Raw genomic sequence first — 10000 nt, 5'->3', positions numbered from 1 at the left:
ACCAGACACGGGGGCCCTGCGTGCGAGTGAGAGGGACGCGTCTGGTGGAGGGGTGCTACGGGACCTGAACACCGGCGTTTGACGGCCGGCCCGCCCCGCAGCCCCTCCGACGCGCCCCGGGTATGCCAGAACGATCGGTGATAGAGAAAAGCAAGAGAATCGAGGGGGAGCAAAGAGCGCTCCCGAGGCCCCACGGCCACAGTCCTGGGACAGCCGACAGCCGCGCGCGCCAACCGCCACCCGGGGGTGGACGGCCAGACAGACGCGGGGCCCTGCGTGCGAGCGAGGAGGCGACGTCTGCGAGAGGTCCGGCGTGGAGCCTCCGCGGCGCGCCCCTGGGTGAACGCCTCAGCGGGCGCTGGCTGCGGGTGTGGATCAGGCAAAATGCGGGGGGGAGCGGGAGGCTGCCGCCGTCCACCCGCTCGGGAGCACGGTTCCCTGGGGACTGAGCACGAGAGGACCGGGGGAAAGCCGCGGCAGGCTTGTCTCCCCCGGTCTTCCGGCATTCGAAAGTGCCGGTGACCGCCGCCGGCCACCGCTCTTCGCCCTGCCCAGCGGGGAGACGCCTACCCCGGAGCAACAAATTTCGTTCGGTAATGCACGCATGTCTGCCAGGAGAGTAGCCAGAGGTGCCGCCCCTCACCTCTGCTTTCAGCGGGAAGTCAGCCCGCAGGATGCGCGTTCGCGCTGGAAGCCCTTAGGAGCCGAGTAAGTACTCCCTCCCATATACGGAAAATCACGTCTCTACCCCCGGACGGCCTCAAGAGCGCAGGCACTGCCCACCGGGGAGGCGCGCCAAACACGCCGCCTCTTACGATGACACAACTGGAGGTAACGAAAAACAGCGACCCCTTCGGCGGCTGGAAGTGCGTGCTCCGGACACAAGGTCTACCCGGCCACTCCGGCACTAAGTACCGCCGGAGCCGGGTAGACGTGACAGCCGATCCGGTCCCCGGAGCCGGGTAGACCTGACAGCCGGTCCGGTCTCCGGAGCCGGGTAGACCTGACAGCCGAGGTGGTCCCCGGAGCCGGGTAGACCTGACAGCCGATCCGGTCCCCGGAGCCGGGTAGACCTGACAGCCGACGCGGTCCTCGGAGCCGGGTAGACCTGACAGCCGATCCGGTCCCCGGAGCCGGGTAGACCTGACAGCCGACGCGGTCCTCGGAGCCGGGTAGACCTGACAGCCGATCCGGTCCCCGGAGCCGGGTAGACCTGACAGCCGGTCGGGTCCCCGGAGCGGGGTAGACCTGACAGCCGATACCGACCCCGGAGCCGGGTAGACCTGACAGCCGATCCGGTCCCCGGAGCGAGGTAGACCTGACAGCCGATCCGGTCCCCGGAGCCGGGTAGACCTGACAGCCGATCCGGTCCTCGGAGCCGGGTAGACCTGATAGCCGATCCGGTCCCCGGAGCCGGGTAGACCTGACAGCCGATCCGGTCCCCGGAGCGAGGTAGACCTGACAGCCGGTCGGGTCCCCGGAGCGGGGTAGACCTGACAGCCGAACCGGTCCCCGGAGCCGGGTAGACCTGACAGCCGATCCGGTCCCCGGAGCGAGGTAGACCTGACAGCCGATACCGACCCCGGAGCGAGGTAGACCTGACGGCCGCTCCGGTCCCCGGAGCCGGGTAGACCTGACAGCCGATCCGGTCCCCGGAGCCGGGTAGACCTGACAGCCGATACGGACCCCGGAGCGAGGTAGACCTGACGGCCGCTCCGGTCCCCGGAGCCGGGTAGACCTGACAGCCGATCCGCTCCCCGGAGCCGGGTAGACCTGACAGCCGATCCGCTCCCCGGGGCCGGGTAGACCTGACAGCCGATCCGGTCCCCGGAGCCGGGTAGACCTGACAGCCGATCCGGTCCCCGGAGCCGGGTAGACCTGACAGCCGACCCGGTCCCCGGGGCTAGGTAGACCTGACAGCCGATCCGGTCCCCGGAGCCGGGTAGACCTGACAGCCGATCCGGTCCCCGGGGCTAGGTAGACCTGACAGCCGGTCGGGTCCCCGGAGCCGGGTAGACCTGACAGCCGATCCGGTCCCCGGAGCCGGGTAGACCTGACAGCCGATCCGGTCTCCGGAGCCGGGTAGACCTGACAGCCTGTCCGGTCCCCGGAGCGAGGTAGACCTGACAGCCGGTCCGGTCCCCGGAGCGAGGTAGACCTGACAGCCGACCCGGACCCCGGAGCCGGGTAGACCTGACAGCCGACCCGGTCCCCGGAGCGAGGTAGACCTGACAGCCGGTCGGGTCCCCGGAGCCGGGTAGACCTGACAGCCGACCCGGTCCCCGGAGCCGGGTAGACCTGACAGCCGACCCGGACCCCGGAGCCGGGTAGACCTGACAGCCGGTCCGGTTCCCGGAGCGAAGTAGACCTGCCCGCCTATCCCCGGAGGCGGGTAGAAGTTGCAGCCGAGCCGGTCCCCGGAGCCGGGCACACCGGGCAGCCGGTGTGGGGTGGGGGTGATATTTTTGTTTTTTCTTTTCGTTCATGATTTAAGCGTCACCGGCACAGCGGCCAGCCTGACCCGGGTCCTCCCTTCCAACAAGTGCGTGCGGGCAGGTGGGGGGTGGGGGGGTGGGGGGGCGGCGGGGGGGCCGGGGGCTCATAAATAATTTTGATTTATCACCGGGTGGTGATAAATAATTTTGATCTTTTTTTTTCGTTCACGTTTTTAGCGTCACTGGCACAGCCGCCAGCCTGACCCGGATCGTCCCGGCGGGGGGGGGCGGGGGGGGGGGGGCTGTCGGGCGAGGGGGGGGTATGTGGGTGGGGGGAGGGGTTGGGGTGGGCGAAAAACTAAGTTTCAACTTTTTTTTGTTCGTGATTTAAGCGCCAGTGGCAGAGCCGCCACCCTGACCCGGATCAGGTCGGGGGCGGGGGTGGGGGTGGGGCGTGGCGGTCCGCGGCTTCGCGCCCTGCGCGGGCGCGCGAGCACACCACTGCCCGGCAAGCGGCAGCGGCGGGGAAGGGGTGCCGGTGCAGAGGCAGGCGAGAGCGGGCAGCGAGCGGGCGGGGAGCACGGCGCAGAGGTGGGCCGGGGAGAGGGCGGCAGGCACGCGGTGCCTCTTTTCGGAGTAGGTTTTGGGTCGGTAAGGTGGGGGGGGGGGGGGGGGGGGCGTTGTGTGTGCTGGGGGCGGGGGCGGGGGGGTTCAGTGGGTTCTCCAGCCGCGGCAGGGGCGGGCAGGCGCGCAGCAGAGCGAGCGAGCGAGCGGCTGAGAAAGGAAGGCGGGAGCGCCGGGGCACGGGCACGGGCACGGCCAGGGCCAGGGGCGCGGCAGGGTAGAGACTCGGCAGCCGGGGTTAGATCCCCGCTCGCCACCGGGAATCCCTTAACCCGCCCGGGCACGGAGCCGGCAGGGACTCCGCTGGGTCCTAAAGTCTCCCGCCGTCCTTGCCGGGGCGGGGTGGGGGGGGGTGGCAAACCTGCCCGAGGGCAGCGTGGGGAGGGGGCGGCCGGATTCGCAGTGAACCGGGTGGTGAATAGAGGCGGGGGAGGGGGGGGTGAAGGGGGACAGCGGGGTGTGGCGGGGGGGTGGGTGGTAATTCGGTGGCGGCAGCGGGGCTTGGGGGGAGACGCTCTGTCTGCGTCTGCGTCTGCCGCACGCGAGAGGTTCGGGCCCGTTGGAGGGGGTGGGGTGGGTGTTGTGTGCACGTGTGCGTGCGGCGGCAGACGGGGCTTTGGGGCTGGGGGAGAGGCCTGCTGGGGGGGGTGAGAGGCGAAGGGGGGAATGGGAAGGGGCGGGGGAGATGGTGCACCCGTGTGCAAGTGCCTCGGTGTGCGCGCAGTTGGGGTGGGGCAGATGTGACCCAGACGCCTGGGTGCCTTGGGGAGCACTTGTGGGGCAGCCGGGGGGCACAGCTGGGGCAGCCGTGAGGCATTTGTGGGGCAGCTGTGGTGCCAGCGGCACCCGCAGGCCTGTCTTCCCTGGGGGGAGACGGCAGGCCCACAGACCCGCTATTCCCTGGGGAGCACCTGCAGGGCAGCCGTGGGGCAGGGCTGGGGCAGTACTTGTGGGGCAGATGTGACCCAGAGGCCTGCTGTTCCTCGGGGAGCACTTGCGGGGCAGCCGTGGGGCACTGCGGGGCAGCTGTGGGGCCGGGGCACCAGCAGGCCTGTCTTCCCTTGGGGGGAGAAGGCAGGCCCGGAGTCCCACTATTCCCTGAGGAGCAGCTGCAGGGCAGCCGTGGGGCAGCGCTGGGGCAGTACTTGTGGGGCAGATGTGACCCAGAGGCCTGCGGTTCCTCAGGGAGCACTTGCGGATCAGCCGTGGGGCAGAGTTTGAGAAGCTGTGGGGCCAGAGGCACCCGCAGGCCTGCGTTCCCTGAAGCAGACTGCAGGCCCAGATGCCTGTGGCTCCTCGGGGAGCACTTGCAGGGCAGCTGTGGGGCAGCACTTGTGGGGAAGATGTGACCCAGAGGCCCGCTGTTCCTCAGGGAGCACTTGAGGGGCAGCTGTGGGGCCAGGGGCACCCGCAGGCCTGCCTTCCCTGGGGGGAGACGGCAGGCCCAGAGGCCTGCGGTTCCTCGGGGAGCGCTTGCGGGGCAGCCGTGGGGCAGCACTGGGGCAACACTTGTGGGGCAGATGTGACCCAGAGGCCCCGCTGTTCCTCGGGGAGCACTTGTGGAGCAGCTCTGGGGCCCTGCGGGGCAGCTGTGGGGCCAGGGGCACCCGCAGGCCTGCCTTCCCTGGGGGGAGATGGCAGGCCCAGAGGCCTGCGGTTCCTCGGGGAGCGCTTGCGGGGCAGCCGTGGGGCAGCACTGGGGCAGCACTTGTGGGGCAGATGTGACCCAGAGGCCCCGCTGTTCCTCGGGGAGCACTTGTGGAGCAGCTGTGGGGCCCTGCGGGGCAGCTGTGGGGGCAGGGGCACCCGCAGGCCTGCCTTCCCTGGGGGGAGACGGCAGGCCCAGAGGCCTGCGGTTCCTCGGGGAGCGCTTGCGGGGCAGCCGTGGGGCAGCACTGGGGCAGCACTTGTGGGGCAGATGTGACCCAGAGGCCCCGCTGTTCCTCGGGGAGCACTTGTGGAGCAGCTCTGGGGCCCTGCGGGGCAGCTGTGGGGCCAGGGGCACCCGCAGGCCTGCCTTCCCTGGGGGGAGACGGCAGGCCCAGAGGCCTGCGGTTCCTCGGGGAGCGCTTGCGGGGCAGCCGTGGGGCAGCACTGGGGCAGCACTTGTGGGGCAGATGTGACCCAGAGGCCCCGCTGTTCCTCGGGGAGCACTTGTGGAGTAGCTCTGGGGCCCTGCGGGGCAGCTGTGGGGCCAGGGGCACCCGCAGGCCTGCCTTCCCTGGGGGGAGACGGCAGGCCCAGAGGCCTGCGGTTCCTCGGGGAGCGCTTGCGGGGCAGCCGTGGGGCAGCACGGGGGCAGTACTTGTGGGGCAGATGTGACCCAGAAGCCTGCTGTTCCTCGGGGAGCACTTGCAAGGCTGCTGTGGGGCAGCCCTTGTTGGGCAGATGTGACCCAGAGGCCCGCTGTTCCTCAGGGAGCACTTGCGGATCAGCCGTGGGGCAGAGTTTGAGAAGCTGTGGGGCCAGAGGCACCCGCAGGCCTGCGTTCCCTGAAGCAGACTGCAGGCCCAGAGGCCTGCGGTTCCTCGGGGAGCGCTTGCGGGGCAGCCGTGGGGCAGCACTGGGGCAGCACTTGTGGGGCAGATGTGACCCAGAGGCCCCGCTGTTCCTCGGGGAGCACTTGTGGAGTAGCTCTGGGACCCTGCGGGGCAGCTGTGGGGCCAGGGGCACCCGCAGGCCTGCCTTCCCTGGGGGGAGACGGCAGGCCCAGAGGCCTGCGGTTCCTCGGGGAGCGCTTGCGGGGCAGCCGTGGGGCAGCACTGGGGCAGCACTTGTGGGGCAGATGTGACCCAGAGGCCCCGCTGTTCCTCGGGGAGCACTTGTGGAGCAGCTCTGGGGCCCTGCGGGGCAGCTGTGGGGCCAGGGGCACCCGCAGGCCTGCCTTCCCTGGGGGGAGACGGCAGGCCCAGAGGCCTGCGGTTCCTCGGGGAGCGCTTGCGGGGCAGCCGTGGGGCAGCACTGGGGCAGCACTTGTGGGGCAGATGTGACCCAGAGGCCCCGCTGTTCCTCGGGGAGCACTTGTGGAGCAGCTGTGGGGCCCTGCGGGGCAGCTGTGGGGCCAGGGGCACCCGCAGGCCTGCCTTCCCTGGGGGGAGACGGCAGGCCCAGAGGCCTGCGGTTCCTCGGGGAGCGCTTGCGGGGCAGCCGTGGGGCAGCACGGGGGCAGTACTTGTGGGGCAGATGTGACCCAGAAGCCTGCTGTTCCTCGGGGAGCACTTGCAAGGCTGCTGTGGGGCAGCCCTTGTTGGGCAGATGTGACCCAGAGGCCCGCTGTTCCTCAGGGAGCACTGGAGGGGCAACTGTGGGGCCAGGGGCACCCGCAGGCCTCTCTTTCCTGGGCGGAGACGGCAGGCCCAAGGCATGCTGTTCCTCGGGGAGCACTTGAGGAGCAGCCGTGGGGCACCGGTGGGGAAGCTGTGGGGCCAGAGGCACCCGCCGGCCTGAGTTCCCTGGAAGCAGACTGCAGGCCCAGATGCCTGCGGTTCCTCGGGGAGCACTCGCGGGGCAGCCGTGGGGCAGCACTTGTGGGGCAGATGTGACCCAGAAGCCTGCTGTTCCTCGGGGAGCACTTGCAAGGCTGCTGTGGGGCACTGGTGGGGAAGCTGTGGGGCCAGGGGCACCCGCAGGCCTGCCTTCCCTGGGGGGAGACGGCAGGCCCAGAGGCCTGCGGTTCCTCAGGGAGCACTCGCGGGGCAGCCGTGGGGCAGCACTGGGGCAGCACTTGTGGGGCAGATGTGACCCAGAGGCCCCGCTGTTCCTCGGGGAGCACTTGTGGAGCAGCTGTGGGGCCCTGCGGGGCAGCTGTGGGGGCAGGGGCACCCGCAGGCCTGCCTTCCCTGGGGGGAGACGGCAGGCCCAGAGGCCTGCGGTTCCTCGGGGAGCGCTTGCGGGGCAGCCGTGGGGCAGCACTGGGGCAGCACTTGTGGGGCAGATGTGACCCAGAGGCCCCGCTGTTCCTCGGGGAGCACTTGTGGAGCAGCTCTGGGGCCCTGCGGGGCAGCTGTGGGGCCAGGGGCACCCGCAGGCCTGCCTTCCCTGGGGGGAGACGGCAGGCCCAGAGGCCTGCGGTTCCTCGGGGAGCGCTTGCGGGGCAGCCGTGGGGCAGCACAGGGGCAGTACTTGTGGGGCAGATGTGACCCAGAAGCCTGCTGTTCCTCGGGGAGCACTTGCAAGGCTGCTGTGGGGCACTGGTGGGGAAGCTGTGGGGCCGGGGGCACCCGCAGGCCTGTCTTTCCTGAGGGCAGACGGCAGGCCCGAGGCATGCTGTTCCTCGGGGAGCACTTGCGGGGCAGCCGTGGGGGCAGTACTTGTGGGGCAGATGTGACCCAGAAGCCCTGCTGTTCCTCGGGGAGCACTTGCAAGGCTGCTGTGGGGCACTGGTGGGGAAGCTGTGGGGCCGGGGGCACCCGCAGGCCTGTCTTCCCTGGGGGGAGACGGCAGGCCCAGAGGCCTGCGGTTCCTCGGGGAGCGCTTGCGGGGCGGCCGTGGGGCAGCCGTGGGGGCAGTACTTGTGGGGCAGATGTGACCCAGAAGCCTGCTGTTCCTCGGGGAGCACTTGCAAGGCTGCTGTGGGGCACTGGTGGGGAAGCTGTGGGGCCGGGGGCACCCGCAGGCCTGTCTTCCCTGGGGGGAGACGGCAGGCCCAGAGGCCTGCGGTTCCTCGGGGAGCGCTTGCGGGGCGGCCGTGGGGCAGCCGTGGGGGCAGTACTTGTGGGGCAGATGTGACCCAGAAGCCTGCTGTTCCTCGGGGAGCACTTGCAAGGCTGCTGTGGGGCACTGGTGGGGAAGCTGTGGGGCCGGGGGCACCCGCAGGCCTGTCTTCCCTGGGGGGAGACGGCGGGCCCTGAGGCCCGCCATTCCTCGGGGAGAACTTGCGGGGCAGCGATGGGGCAGCGCGGGTGCAGTACTTGTGGGGCAGATGTGACCCAGATGCCTGGCTGCCTTGGCGGGTAGAGGGGTCCCGGAGGCCTGTGTGGTCCTTGAGGGTCAGTCGGGTCCCTGCCTGTGGGTGAGTTGTGGGGCGGCCGTGGGGCGGCGCGGGGTGGGTGTGGGTGGGCTGGGTGTGTGCCCGTGTCTGCCACTCGTGAGGGGTCTTGGCCTGGGAGGTGGGGGGGGGGCGCTCGTCTGCGTCGGCGCGTCTGTGTTGCGCGCACGTGTGCGCGAGGTGGCAGACGGGGTCTTGGGGGTGTGGAGGGTGGACTGAGGAGGGCCGGGGGGGGGGGGGGGGGGGGGGCGGGTGTGTTTCGGGGGTGCACGGTGCACGCCCGAAAGAGATGCAAAGGATTTGTAACGCTCTCCAGAACGCCGCCTTCTCTGTTACAGCCGGCTCGCTGGGCCGCGTCCTTGCCCGGCCTGCACCTGTGCCTGTCGGGGGGGGGGGGGGGAGGAGGCCCTCGGGCCGCTCTTCTGCCCGTGGCACCCGTCCTTGGGAAAGCAGCTGCTGCTGCTGCCGCCCCACCGCCGCCGCCGCCGCCGCGTGGGGTGAGACCTGGGCTCCCGGGGCCCGGTTCCAGCGGCTAGGGCGCGGGCCGGGGGGGCTGCCGGAAGACGAGCGGGTCACAGGCCCGGCTGAAGTCACCCGCCCTCCTTCGCACGGCGAGAAACAGAATCGAAGCCAGGTAATGGGGGGGGGGCGGGGGCGGAGGAGGACTACACACCAACGGAGGAGAGGAAAAAAACAACAAAGAAAACGCCCACAAAATCAATCTCCGCTCAATCTGCCAGGTCTACCCGGCACGGCTTTGGGGCGGGGGGGGGGGGGGCCGGTTTGTGGGGCTGGAGAACAGGCCGACCGGTCTACCCGGGCTGCGGAGGTTCAAAGACGAGGGGTACGAGCTCTTCCCGGCTCCGGAGTGGCCTGAAACGCGGGGGGAGGGATGGAAACGGTGGGGCGACAGCCCTCACCCTCCTGTCACACCGCAAGTGTCCCCCAGCCCAGCCCAGCCCAGCCCAGCCCAGCCCGGACGGGGAGAGCCGAGCCACGGGGAGGACGACTCCCCTCTCTCCCGGCACCGTGGGGGAGGCCTGGGAACGCTCACGGACAGCAGTCACCCCTCTGGCCGTGCACCGCCGGAGCCTCCGCCTCAGGGGCGATGTGGGCACCGCGCACCCATAAACCGCAGCGCCGGCGGTCCCTTTTGCCGCTCCGCCCCAGCCCCGCGCGCAAGGCAGCGGGAGCCCCCCTCCACAGCCTCCCGCCCACTCGCCGGCCCACCGCTTCCCTCCTCCTGCCCGAGCCGGCTCAGGCGGCGGAGGAGAGGAAAGCGCCGCCGCCGCCGCCCCCCCCACCCCGCGCCACCAGCTCCGCTTACCACGCACTGCCTGCCCGCGCTCTCCCCGGCAACCCGCCGTCAGCGGACGCCCGTCATCTCCCGCACCGTCAGCGGACCCTTCGGGCGCTGGGAAGCCGCCGCCGCCGCCCGACCCCTTCTTCCCCAGCCGTGCGCGTTCCAGTGGCGGCGGCGGCCGCCGCCGCTCTTCGCCCTGCCTCCGCGGGAGCCGGACAGCGCCGCGGACGCTCGCTAAAGCCCTTCTGCGGAGGCGACTCACCGCTCCCTCCTGTAAAACGGGATACTACGTCCCGGCCCGCGGCGAGCCCCAAGAGCGCTGGCTCTGCCCACCGGGGAGGAGCCCCGCTGCCCGCCGCCTTTCACGGCGACTTGACCGCAGGCAGCGAAAAACGGGGACCCCTCGGGCGGGAGGCGCGTGGGGACACCAGGTCTACCCGCGGACCGGGAAACTGCCCCCCCCCCCCCCCCCCCCCCCGGCCGGCGCGGGGGCTGCCAGGTCTACCCGCGTTCAGGCCCAAAAAAAAAAGGCAGGGGGCGCGTGGGGACACCAGGTCTACCCGCGTGGAGGAACAAAAAAAAAAAGGCGGGGGGGGGGGGGGGGGAGATGGTGCGCCGCCGCGGGTGTGGGTGCCAGGTCTACCCCCTGAC

This window comes from Rissa tridactyla, unplaced genomic scaffold (assembly GCF_028500815.1).
Source record: "Rissa tridactyla isolate bRisTri1 unplaced genomic scaffold, bRisTri1.patW.cur.20221130 scaffold_63, whole genome shotgun sequence".
In the NCBI taxonomy this organism is placed as follows: domain Eukaryota; kingdom Metazoa; phylum Chordata; class Aves; order Charadriiformes; family Laridae; genus Rissa; species Rissa tridactyla.
The sequence above is the reverse complement of the archived record's forward strand: the minus strand, read 5'-3'. Positions refer to the sequence as shown.